The sequence below is a fragment of the Pelophylax lessonae genome (assembly GCF_965119305.1).
Source record: "Pelophylax lessonae genome assembly, chromosome: 3".
In the NCBI taxonomy this organism is placed as follows: Eukaryota; Metazoa; Chordata; class Amphibia; order Anura; family Ranidae; genus Pelophylax; species Pelophylax lessonae.
Genome location: NC_138770.1, coordinates 145,226,437 through 145,240,130, shown reverse-complemented (window position 1 = coordinate 145,240,130; position 13,694 = coordinate 145,226,437). Strand labels below are relative to the sequence as shown.

General features: G+C 45.8%; 1 protein-coding gene across 1 annotated transcript in view; it reads left to right on the top strand.

The window, feature by feature from the left end:
* Positions 1 to 4,197: 4,197 nt before the first annotated feature.
* The window catches only part of HPCAL1 (hippocalcin like 1), a 342,211-nt gene continuing 332,714 nt past the window's right edge, over positions 4,198 to 13,694 (top strand). Inside the window, exon 1 of the mRNA XM_082249028.1 lies at positions 4,198 to 4,276. The gene's annotated coding sequence lies outside the window, so the exon portion shown is untranslated. The remainder of the gene's footprint in view (positions 4,277 to 13,694) is intronic.

Genomic DNA, 13,694 nt, shown 5'->3' with positions numbered 1-13,694 from the left:
TATTGTTATTTTTGCAAACTTTACGCTCTTTTTTTGTTTATTGCGCATGATCAAAAAATCCGCCAGGTGATCAAATACCACCAAAAGAAAGCTCTGTTTGTGGGAAAAAAAGGACGTGAAATTCGTTTAGGTACAGCGTCGCACGACCGCGTAATTGTCCGTTAAAGTTACGCAGTAAAAAATCGCAAAAAATCCCCTGGTCAGGAAGGGGGTAAAATCTTCCGGGGCTTAAGTGGTTAAAGAATATGTAAACCCAGAATTTCATATTCCTGATATGTGCCTGCTGTGCCAAGTACTTGTATGAGAAAGTATTCTGTTCTCTTTGTATTGCTTCCTGTATGTGAAATCCCTGGTGTTCCTGCCAGTCCATCTGCTTTCCAATAAAAACTGATCACACTGAGCAGGAGAACACACCATGGTCAGTTCTCTAGCTATGCTGGGAACTCAGCCTGCTCTCCTCCAATCAGGGCCAGGACAAGGGGTGAGCAGGAGGGACGGCTGCCCTGGACACTGTGGTATTATTTGAGGTGGGGGTGGGGGCGCCACAAGGAGATCGGGGGAGAGGGGATTTTTTTTGTATTGAAAGGGGAATATGGGGGCAGCAGGAGGTAAGTGTTGTTCTAGGAGAGGAAATTTAGGGAGATGGTAGGAAGAAAATTTGTGCTGGAGCGGATGGGGAGGGGGATTTGTGCTGGGAAGGGGGGGGGGATTTGGAGTCTGGGAAGGGAGATGTGTACTAGGAGAGGAAATGTTAGGAGGATTTGTGCTAGGAGGGGTGATTTTATTGGGGATGAAGGGGCATTTCAGCTGGGGGTGATGAGGGGGGCAAAGATTGTACTGGGGATTTGTACTGGGAGGAGGGGGGAGGATTTTTGCTTAGGGGCAAAGCAAGCAGATTAGTGTTCAGTTTTTTTGGGGGGAGGGGGGATTTTTGCTGACACATAATGCTGTGGGGGGGGGGGGGCGGGCTGGTTGGCATGTTTGCCTTGGGCTCTAGATGCCCATGTCCAGGCACTGCCTCCAATGATCAGACTTGTCCTGACACCCCCCCCCCCCCTCTGCACAGCCTTTCACCGAGCAGTGTGCTGCTGCTTCTCCTCCCCCAGCTCTTATGCAGCTAAAAACAGAGGGAATGTGGTCACTTATAGAAAAAGGCAGGAAATAAATGTATTTATCATGTTTTTTATATCTAGATTTTTAATTTCTATTTTAAACATAATGGGTTGTTTTACAAGGTGAGGGTTTACATATACTTTAATGGCAAAAGCAGTCGCATGAAAAATAGACATGGCTCACTGCAAAAAAAGAAAAAAAAAAGCGCAGGCACCACTTTTGGGTGTTTGTCGTGTAGGGCAGTCAGTTCAAGTGAATGGGCTATCCTATGCTGTTGCGCGAAAAATTTACTTAACCACTTGCCGACTGCCGCACGACTATTTACGTCGGCAGTCAGCCCCTCACAGGCAGAGCGACGTAGGGCTACGTCGCTAGCCTGTAAGGGTTTTGGGAGCGAGCGCGCGCCGCCGGAGGCGCACTCCCGCTACCGCTCGGTCACGGTCCCCCCGTACGTGTGCCCGGCGGACTTGATGTCCGCCGGGCACTCGCGATCGTCCGTGACAGCGGGAGAAAAGCAGGCGGCTAATGTAAACACAGCCGCCTGTCATTCTCCCTGTGTAAGAATGATGATGAAACAGTTCTACTATGTAGGAACGTTGATCACTGTTCTTACACACACAGCCACAGCCAATCACAGTTAGGAGCACGCCCCTAGGACACACTTAATCCCTCCCTCTCCAATACAGTTAACTCCTTCACTGCCAGTGTCATTTTTACAGTAACAGTGCATATGTATAGCACTGATTACTGCAGTAATGTCACTGGTAACCCCAAAAGTGTCAAAAATGTCAGTCAAGGGTCCGATCTGTCCGCAGTCCCGCAAAAAAAATCGCAGATCGCCGCCATTACGCATTAAAAAAAAAACAACAAAAATGACAAAAATCTTTCCCTTTGTTAGTAAACGCAATAACTTTTGCGCAAACCATTCAAAATACGCTTTTTGAGATTTTTTTTACCAAACATATGGTAAAAAAAAATTGGCCTAAAATGTTAAAAAATTTTGATTTTTACATTTTTTTTGGGAATTTTATATAAAAAAAATTTGAAAAATATTGTTATTTTAGCAAAATTGACGCTCTTTTTTTGTTTATAGCGCATGATCAAAAAATCGCACAGGTGATCAAATACCACCAAAAGAAAGCTCTGTTTGTGGGAAAAAAAGGATGTCAAATTCGTTTAGGTACAGTGTCGCACGACCGCGCAATTGTCCGTTAAAGTCACGCAGTGCCGAATCGCAAAATAGGCCCTGGTCAGGAAGGGGGTAAAATCTTCCGGGGCTTAAGTGGTTAAAAAATACGATGCATTGCGTCATGCAGGTATGAATAGGGTGTTGGAGTTGTGATGTCCTCTAGGGGCACTCCTGGTTAGAGGTTCAGGGAAGCACAGAGTGTAAATAGAATAGAACGTGTGTACACACTAATCAATCACTAGGGGGCGCCTTGTCTCAGTGTAAGAGGAGACTCTCCCGCTGTATTACATATCAGTGTACAGCAGAACAGTGGACCCAGCACTACCATCCCCGGACCCCTCCCACCGGCTCCGCCCTTTACTACTTCTTAGCAGCCCCACTCTCTGAAAGGAAAGCTTTTGGAATGTACCAAATATAGTCACAACAGGGGAGCATTTCTTACATACAGAGTCATTTCTAGCTACAGGGGCGTCTTTTTTCATCATTAAACTCTGACCCTAGAAGTTTACTATATAGTGATAACAATATATCTTGTATATGCCCCCCAGATCATCGTTCGTAATAGTCCCTATTTTCTGGAGCACAGCTGACCCCCCTATTCGAGTCTTAGTTCGCTCCATTGTAATATTCCAATTAGCAGAGATCGCTGTTGGTCGGCTGGCCGGCTGTCTCCTCCTTACTATGCGAAGTGCCCCCCCCAGTGGCCACCCGTACAAACAAACTATGCCCATTGACAGCTACGGCTCAGCAGCGCTTGTGTGTATCCAGCCGGGAAGGGAGGCAGCTCTGTGCTGTGTGTGAGAGAGTTAGGGAGAGCGGCTCTTCTTCCTCAACTCCCCCGGTGTAGTGTCATCAGTGTGATCGGAGCCTAGGATGGTGAGCACGCCCCGCCCGGCATTTCCTCTTTCTGCCCCCTCATGAAGAGGTTATGTGAGCGGACTGGCCGGGCTGTCACAGCGGAGCACGTCTGCGGAAGAGAGACCAATACAGAGTAAGGAAGAGACCAATACAGAGTAAGGAAGAGACACCAATACAGAGTAAGGAAGAGACACCAATACAGAGTAAGGAAGAGACACCAATACAGAGTAAGGAAGAGACCAATACAGAGTAAGGAAGAGACACCAATACAGAGTAAGGAAGAGACACCAATACAGAGTAAGGAAGAGAGAGAGACCAATACAGAGTAAGGAAGAGACCAATACAGAGTAAGGAAGAGAGAGAGACCAATACAGAGTAAGGAAGAGAGAGAGACCAATACAGAGTAAGGAAGAGAGAGAGACCAATACAGAGTAAGGAAGAGAGAGAGACCAATACAGAGTAAGGAAGAGAGACCAATACAGAGTAAGGAAGAGACACCAATACAGAGTAAGGAAGAGAGACCTATAATACAGAGTAAGGAAGAGACACCAATACAGAGTAAGGAAGAGAGTGAGACCAATACAGAGTAAGGAAGAGACACCTATAATACAGAGTAAGGAAGAGACACCAATACAGAGTAAGGAAGAGACACCTATAATACAGAGTAAAGAAGAGACACCTATAATACAGAGTAAGGAAGAGACACCAATACAAAGTAAGGAAGAGAGACCTATAATACAGAGTAAGGAAGAGACACCAATACAGAGTAAGGAAGAGACACCAATACAGAGTAAGGGAGAGAGACCAATACAGAGTAAGGAAGAGACCCCAATACAGAGTAAGGAAGAGACCCCAATACAGAAGAGAGACCAATACAGAGTAAGGAAGAGACACCGATACAGAGTAAGGAAGAGACACCGATACAGAGTAAGGAAGAGAAACCAATACAGAGTAAGGAAGAGACCCCAATACAGAAGAGACACCAATACAGAGTAAGGAAGAGACACCAATACAGAGTAAGGAAGAGACACCAATACAGAAGAGAGACCAATACAGAGTAACAAGTGGAGGAAAGTTCGGGAAGAGAGAGAGAGGAACGCCCAGCACACCAAGCCGGTGAGTGCCCACCCTACCGGGAACTTTACTACTTATTACTACACTCTGGGACCCCTTCACCTACTGAGGGCCACTTCACCTAATGGGGAACCCTTCACTTACTCCTCCATCTACTGGGGGCTCCTACACCTACTGGGGAACCCTTCACCTACCCCTCCACCTACTGGGGGCCCCTACACTTAATGGGGAACCCTTCACCTACCCCTCCACCTACTGGGGGCCCCTACACCTACTGGGGAACCCTTCACGTATCCCTCCATCTACTGGGGGCCCCTACACCTACTGGGGAACCCTTCACCTATCCCTCCATCTACTGGGGGCCCCTACACCTACTGGGGAACCCTTCACCTACCCCTAAATCTACTGGGGGCCCCCTCCACCTAGTGGGAAACCCTTCACCTACTGGGGGACCCTCCATGTACTGATGGGCTCTTGCTGTACTTGTGGCCTCTCCATGCACTGTAGGTCTTTTGCTGTACATGTGGCCTCTCCATGCACTGTAGGTCTTTTGCTGTACATGTGGCCCCCTCCATGCACTTTAGGGCTCTTGCTGGACTTGTGGCCCCTCCGGGCACTGTTGAGCGGTCTGTGTACGGGTGGCTGCTCCATGTACTGATGGGCTCTTTGTGTACTTGTGGCCCCTCCATGAACTGATGGGCTCTTTGTGTACTTGTGGCCTCTCCATGAACTGATGGGCTCTATGTGTACTTGTGGCCCCTCCATGAACTGATGGGCTCTATGTGTACTTGTGGCCCCTCCATGAACTGATGGGCTCTATGTGTACTTGTGGCCCCTCCATGAACTGATGTGCTCTATGTGTACTTGTGGCCCCTCCATGAACTGATGGGCTTTATGTGTACTTGTGGCCCCTCCATGAACTGATGGGCTCTTTGTGTACTTGTGGCCCCTCCATGAATTGATGGTCTCTTTGTGTACTGGTGGCCCCTCCCATGCACTGATGGGCTCAGTGTGTACTGGTGGCCCCTCCCATGCACTGATGGGCTCAGTGTGTACTGGTGGCCCCTCCCATGCACTGATGGGCGCAGTGTGTACTGGTGGCCCCTCCCATGCACTGATGGGCTCAGTGTGTACTGGTGGCCCCTCCCATGCACTGATGGGCTCAGTGTGTACTGGTGGCCCCTCCCATGCACTGATGGACTCTGTGTACTGGTGGCCCCTCCCATGCACTGATGGGCTCTGTGTGTACTTGTGGCCCCTCCCATGCACTGATGGGCTCTTTGTGTACTGGTGGCCCCTCCCATGCACTGATGGGCTCTGTGTGTACTGGTGGCCCCTCCCATGCACTGATGGGCTCTGTGTGTACTGGTGGGCATCTCAAGTGAGTTAGATTTTTCCAGAATGGAGTCACTCCTACACAATAAGATCTCATCACCTATTTTATACTACTTGGACTGATGTACCCATTCACTGGGGAGTGATCTGTTTTAGCAGCAGACCAATTCTTGTCCCAGTTCTGGCGCTGGTAGATGTCTCCGTGCACAGTCTTAAGGGCCATACACACTATAAGATTTTCTGAAGACCTTTTCCTTCAGATTTACCTTTTCTATGTAGTGCAAGGGCCTGCCAGATTGCATACACATTGAAAGTGTTTAGGTTTGACCTCATATTATATGGTTTTGGTAAATCTAAAGGAAAAAGTCTTCAGAAAATCTTATAGTGTGTATGGCCCATTAGTCTGAGTGGCATTTCCAGAGTCCTACTGACTTACAGTCCGAGCTCTAGCTGGCCACACATGTTGCTGTCTGGTTGTACAATCTGTCAGATCTCTAAAGCTGGCCATACATGACTCCAATTTCAGTTGATCCCTGTATATTAGCTGAAATTCAAGCCATGGGTGACCCCACCTGGCTCAACAAACCTATAAAAACTGAAGGAGCCGGGTGGAAAAAAGTCAGCCAAACGTTGAGTGCAGCCAATCAGCTGGAGCCACTGTGCGAGTATTCTGACAGCTGTGGGTGCCCTGTGAGACTACAATAGTTGGCAGCTGGATATTCCCCCATTCATTTTGTTTGGATGGGGGAAGCCCTCCTATACAGAATGTTATCCTACTTATCACTGTTTAGTAAACTGTAAAGAAACCCTAAAATCAGATTGTAAAGTTTTTAGCGTGTTAACATCTGGTCTTTACTCGTGATTGCAGCCAGAAAATGGTCAGAATTATTAATGTGAGCAGTGTATCAAGTCTGTGTAGTCAGATATCCCCATCTGTCTTCCCCTGGATTGGGAAGGGTTAACTGTGCTATCCTAGGGGTTCCCCATTGTCAATGTAGATGATCCGAGTCCAGCCTTGTCCTTATTGGGGACAGTCCTAGTCTCAGCCTTGCAGGGTTTCCAGGTGTTCAAATTGCCCTTTAGCTTCAGATCACATAACATAACTAATTATCTGTCAGTGATTTCGAAGACTTGCTCCTTTAAAAATACTTTGCAATCCTGGACTGCTAGTAGAATTTCCTGCGGAATAGTGTCTGTGCTCGTCTGTCAGCGGTGTCTTAGCCTTCTAATATTTGTTGAAAAGCTCCATTTACAAAGTAAATCCCTGAGATTCTATTAAGCATATGAACACATGTGAGGTTCATGCTGGATGTTCATAGACAGTATTGTGTGTGATGGCCCTGAACAACTGAAATACATCGCTTAGATGCCCTTGGAAATTCATTTACAACGTTTTCTCCTGTGACTGCATACGATATGAACAAAACCTGAACATCCTTGTGGGAAAAGTAGTTGGATGTGTGAAATACAGTGCATTCTATATTATAGGGAAGATTTACTACAACTGGTGCACATAGAATCTGTGCAAGGTAACCAATAAGCTTCTAACTTTGGCTTATTTAATTCAACTTTGACAATAAAACCTAGAAACTGATTGGTTACTATGCAAAACTGTACCAGCTTTATTAATTCTCGCTGTGACTACACTAGTAGAGTATTGTTGACAATGATACCCCAGCCAGCTTAAAAGAAAAGAATTGAATGTGCCCACCCTTTCATATACAGTAAACCCCCGCTCCATCGCGGTTCAGTTTTTTGAGGTCCCGGTATATTGCGGTTTTTTCTGTAATGTTATTTTACTATATAAATCATTAAAAATGAAATATTTTTGTGTTTTCCATAGCTCTTGCTATGTCTCTCAGTATCTTTTATGTGTTTAAATGAGTTTCTATTGTTTTAAAAGTGTTTTAAAGACCTTAAAATGCTTTTACACGTACAGTGACAGTAAAAAAACATGCCTACAATGCATTTTAATAGGGTTTTTCTATTTAGCGGAATTTCACTTTTCGCGTCTGGGTCCGGAACGTAACCCCCGCAATGGAGGGGGGTTTACTGTACCCACTTTTTATTGCCCTATTCTCTTTGGTCAGGACTTGCCTAAATTGGCACAGTTTGCTTTTCCGTGTTGCCTACGGGGCACTGGGTGATTGCTAGACCAGAGATTTCTTTGTTTTTTTTCCAGGGAATATCAAGTTGCCCTAGGTAGGGGATCAAGAAGGAATATCTTTCCCCTGGTGGAGCAAATTGGACCCTTTTCTGCCTTCCTCTGGAACAACTGTGTGTTTTTTAATGTTCTTTATCTGGAGGTATTTAATGTTCTTTATCTGGAGGTATTTAATGTTCTTTATCTGGAGGTTTTTAATGTATTTTTTTTTTTTTTTTGTGGTTGAACTAGATGGACTTTTTGTCTTTGTTTTTAACTAAACTATGGACTATAAATTCATATTTACGTTTTTTAGCATCAGTTACCTTTTATCATATTTAATACCGTTGCACAGTTAGATGCTTTCTTCTAGTGTATGTTAGTATTATACCTCAAAGCACATTTACAGTAGACAAACTCCAATCTGGTGCTATGGTTTTCAGCAATTTGTATTGTCATGTTCAGTTTGGCTGTAATTTGGTCTCAGTGGTGAATTTGTCAGGGGATGTGATTCCTAACATGTTGCATATGATCATTTGAAAACCTAAAAATGAATTTGGGGTCCTGTGATTTTGTTTGGATTCTGTCTTTAGCATACAAACAAGCAACGTTTAGGGGCCATGCATCATCAGACGTGATAAAGGGCCCATTGTGTAATGCCTGATGAAGGGTCCCTTTGCACTCCTAAAACCTTTCTTATTTATGTGAATATGTCATAATGAAAAAAAACTTGCACTTTGAGACAAGCTGGTTGGTGTGCTGGCTACATATCGTATCCATGTTGGTACATCGTAAGTGGTCGGAAGTCATTTCAGCCCCCTTTTAACCACAAGGGCAGTTTTAGTATGATGTGTGAGAGGAATATACTTCATGTCTGTGTGGATTGGCCCCTCTCTCCAAAGGTTTAACAGAACTCTAGGGTTCTCTGGGGGTTCCTTGAGCAATTTCACCCTCTTGGATACGTAACCAATGACTGGTTTTAGCCATCTAAAAAGGGAAGATCTTCCCAGTGGCCACAAATGTAAGGAGTCTTCTTGCCTCTGACCATCACACTAATGTACCATTGGCTTAAAGATGTGGTAGCTATTAGCAGGGGTTCACTGGGACTGAAAAGTTATATTAATGGGTTCCTCCATGTTGAGGAAACTTATGTGGATTTTGGACCACGAGGGCGACACAACTGATTGAGGTCATAACTCAGCCCCACTTTCTTCTCAATGATCTTACACCACAAACTGTGTGCTTCAAGCTCCCAACAACTTCTCTTTTAGCAGCAAAGGCATTGTCCCCCCCCCAAACCCCCCCCCCCCCCCCGGTCATATTCTGCCAAGCAACAACATCTTGAACATGCATGTAGCACTTTGCTCGCTCTTGATTTGTAGAGTGTAGGTTCCTGGGCTTGCCCTGAAAGGCTTGGAGAGGGGGTGAGGCACGCGGCGCTATGGTTAGGTGATCTCAATTCAGGGGAGCCCCACCTAGTACTTTAGGGAACCTTGCTTCGGTAGGTCCCCAAATAATGCCTGGTTTCGGCTGGGTGGACCATGAGTACCCAGTCCTTGTCAGGAGTCTTGTGCCGTGAAAGTTCAGCGCCAGGGTCCTCTCTCTGCAGTGGAAGACCATGTGGTAGACCTTATGTGCTTTTTGTGTGCTCCTTCTTCTTCTCTTTTTTTTTTTTTTTTTTTTGCACCTGATGCTAGTTGTGTGTACGCGGAGCAAAAAACCCCCCCAAAAACCTGATTGTGACTGCCCTGCAATCATGTTCAATGTTTAGGGATTAAAGCTGGTGGTGGGGAGGCACCTCCTCACCACCAGAGAAACGTCCTCTGAAATGCAATCCACTGCGGTTTGCTTCTCAGTGGGCATCACTAGTGTAAATTAACCTTTTTATTATTTTATTCCAGCAAAAGAGTAAAAAACAGCATACTGTATAACATTTCATCAGTGATTTGGCATTTTTGGGGTTAAGTTTCCTTTTCCTCTCGCTAAATGTGCCTGTGTTGGGGTTAAAGCAGATGATCCCGTGCCACACAAGAATGTTTAATCAGCACCCGTGCAGCAATTGTTAACCAGCTCTTCCTCTGTCACCAGCTTAGGGAGGGTTATTGAGGTCATTCAGTCTTGCAGAGTTTAAATTGGACCACTGTGCAAAGAATTAGCCGGTTTCTCTTTCACTGAGCTTTATTGTATAGCGGAGATGGAGGGGTTCCCTTCTGAAATGTTTGCGCTGCGATTCCATGAATTTCTATCCGTCCTTGCCTGGCTGGTTAGGTTTTATATAGCAAGCTGCAAATCCATTTCCATTGACTACAGCCAGGCTGGAGGGAATTTCTGTCAGAAGCCTGCAGAGTGTATTTTAATCATTTTGGATGAAAAAAGGTTTCCTGTTAAAATGTAATATTTATTGTACTAGGAAAAGGAAGTTTGTAAGGAAATACTGGTCTTGTCCTCTGGGGAGCGTCTGTTAACTACAGGGTGACCCTGTGCACCACAATAGCAGTAGTGCTGATCAGTGAGCCTGACAACCAGTCTGGCATCTTCCTTCATAATGGATAGACAGTGGATATAAAAAGTCTACACACCCCTTTTATAATGTCAGGTTTCTGTGATGTAAAAAAATGAGACAAAGATAAATAATTTCAGATCTTTTTTAATGTGACCTACAAACTAATACTTTGTTTAACCACATTAAAGCGGAGTTTCGGCCTAAAAAACGACTTTGGGCCATCCGCTTGCTGACATTCACCTGCAAAAGAAATGGATAGTCACAATTTTTTTCTTTTTTTTTTTTCTCTACTTACCTTGTTTTTGAAGAAAGTATACTTACCTTCCTTCCACTTCCACCCTCTGCGGCCACGGCCCGCGCCGTCACTTCCTGCTTGCGTTGACTCCTGGGAGCTGAACGTCATCGCTCCCAGGAGTCAATGCGCCTGCACCGGCCCCGCTCGTTCTGGTGCAGGCGCATCATTCCCTGCTAAACAGCCCCTGGGCATGCCCAGAAGCTGTGCCGGGATGACGCGCCTGCCTCGGAAGTGACGAGCGGGGCCGTTTCAGAGCATTCTGGGACGAAGAGGACACGGAAGAGGATGCCCTGGCTTCAGCTGGCCACACCTGAGATGGCAGCGCTGGACAAGAAACTTTCAAGGTAAGTATTGCTTCTAAAAGGTAAGTGCGACCTGGGACAGTGCAGAGCCTATCCATTATGAAATGCACTAGCCCTGACTGTCCCGGGGGTATTTTTATTGAAAAAATGTTTCAGAGGCTGGAACTCTGCTTTAAGACCGCCTGCCGCAGATTTACTGCGACAGGCTGCCTCTCCTGCATGAACCGACGTAGACCTACGTTGGTCGCACCCGTGGTGCTGAGGGGATGCCAATGCATGGGGTTGGCGGCCGTGATTGCTGCCGCCGGGCACCCGCGATCTCTCCCCACTGAGAGGACGGTCAGCTGTTTTAAACACAGATGACCGTTCTTCTTTCTGAAATGATCAGACCGCCTGTATATATTAGGATCACGAGTCTCTATGATCATTTCACAAGCCCATCCCCCATACAGTTAGTAAACACTCCCCTAGGCTCACACTTAACCCTTTGATCACTAACTAGTTTAACCCCTTCCCTGCCAATGTCATTATTACAGTAACAGTGCATATTTTTAGCACTGATTACTGTAGTAATGTCACTGGTACCCCCAAAAGTGTCATGAACTTTAATGGCATCCCAGTCTTAGTCCGTAGGGTTCAATATTGAGTTGGCCCACCCTTTGCAGTTATAATAGCTTTAACTCTTCTGGGAAGGCTCTCCACAAGGTTTAGGAATGTGTCTATAGGAATGTTTGACCATTCTTCCAGAAGCGCATCTGTGATGTCAGGCACTGGTGTTGGATGAGGATACCTGGCTTGCAGCCTCTGCTCTTATTCATCCCGAAGGTATTCTATCGGGTTGAGGTCAGGACTCTGTGCGTGCCAGTAAAGTTCCTCCACCCCAAATCTCATCCATGTCTTTATAGACCTTGCTTTGTGCACTGGTCCAAATCATTTGGTGGAGGGGGGATTATGGCGTGTGGTTGTTTTTCAGAGGTTGGGCTTGACCCCCTAGTTCCAGTGAAGGGAACTCTTAGGGTGTCAGCATACCAAGACATTTTGGACAATTTCATGCTCCCAACTTTGTGGGAACAGTTTGGGGATGGCCCCTTCCTGTTCCAACATGACTGCGCACCAGTGCACAAAGCAAGAAGTCATCAGATCGCTATTTAAAAGACTAGGCACTCTGTCTTCATGGCAGCTCAGTTTTCTTGTATGCACAGGACAGTGTTACGGAGCTGGTTGCTAGGATGCTGGCAGACTGGCCTGGCCCCTTGCATCCTAGCAACCAATGACAGTGCACATTGTCATTGGTTGCTAATATGCAGGAAACTATGCCACAGCATTATTGGTTGCTGTGCCAGCATCAACATAAGGGGAAGATGGGGTGTTAGCAAAAATGGAATGTCCATGTGACACAATCATATCAGTGATTGTACCAGCTTTTGAATGTTTCCAGGGTAGAGGGGGTCCACAAATGGCCGCATCAGGCATGCAATGCCTATGCAAAAATGTGGGCATTGAGTCCTTTGTTCAGCGTTTTACTGAATGGGCACTGCAAAGGAATATGACTTGCCCTGTCAGTGCCAACATGTTCATCTTACTGTTGGGGTTGGGGGCTGGCACTTTGATGTGCACTAGGTGAAGACTTGATGGCTATCAAAGGAAGGGCCCCCCCCCCTTTGTTGGATGCTGTGAGTATGGGCCCATAATTCTAGGGAGCGATTTTGTGAGTACAATCTGATTTTATCAGCCTCCCATTCCATATGGCTGCTTGCCATCCTTCTAGTGTATGCATAGTGTGAACAAGCGCCCGTAATGTGCCATTCAACTTGGGTTCAGTTATTTAGCGTGCATTCACAATGAACTTGGCGTTCTAAAAATACCGTACTGATGAAAGCAGCTCGCAGTTCTGTGGCATTATTACAGGGTAATTAGCAGCCGTAGCCTCTTCCTCATCAGACTCTTATTGAAGTCTCTCTACTTAACCTTTGCCCCTTTAGCGGCTAGCTTGTAGAAAGTGATTGGTGCTCACGTGTGGCGTTAATGTTTCACTTTGTACTGTGTGTAGACTGTCACATACAGAGGCCAGCTCCGGTGACGCAGGAGAGCAGTGTAGCTATAATAGGACCTAAGCCTCTGATAACAGATTATTAGTGTGGAATTATTGCAGTGTATATGTTACACATCATGGGACGACACAGGTTTGATCTAAAGGTTTATAATCTCTTGATCTTCTGCCATTGTATATGGGGTTTATTAGATGATCTTTTCACGAGAGAAAATCCAACTGTAATCCAGCAACTTTACATAAGGAAAAAAAAGTCATCCCTACTTATGGATATATAGTACCCGGGTCATAATACCGAGAATACATAAGTGTGGCCTGTGTCCGAGAACAGCCCATTCTGCTTACTGCGGGAGAACTCGCTACACATGAACAGACAGGGCAGGACACAAATCTGCATGCAAAGCAGTACAAACACATGTTAATTGATGGTACTGCAAATAAAAATAAAAAAACAGCCTGTTAAGGAATACTTGCCTTTTTGACAGGTGGCAGCTCCAGATTACTCTTTAGCTGTGCTTATGTGGCTGCTGGTATACTCTGGGTCACTTCTGGGTATGTCTAATGTCCCGTCTCCCGCTACTTGCTTTGGTTCCAGCCACCAATCATTACAGGACACTAGCAGTGACTGTAGCATCGCGCTGCAACTAAGTGAAGACTGAAGTCGCTATTCTCCGGAAAGGTAAGTATTATTCCTCTTGTGCAAGCTTTCTGCAGTAATTTGCCTTAAAATGTGATTTGATCCTCATCTAAGTCACAAGAATAGACAAACACAATGTGCTTAAAGAGGAGCTCCAGGCTCCTTCAGAAAAAAATAACAAGTCAGCAGCTACAA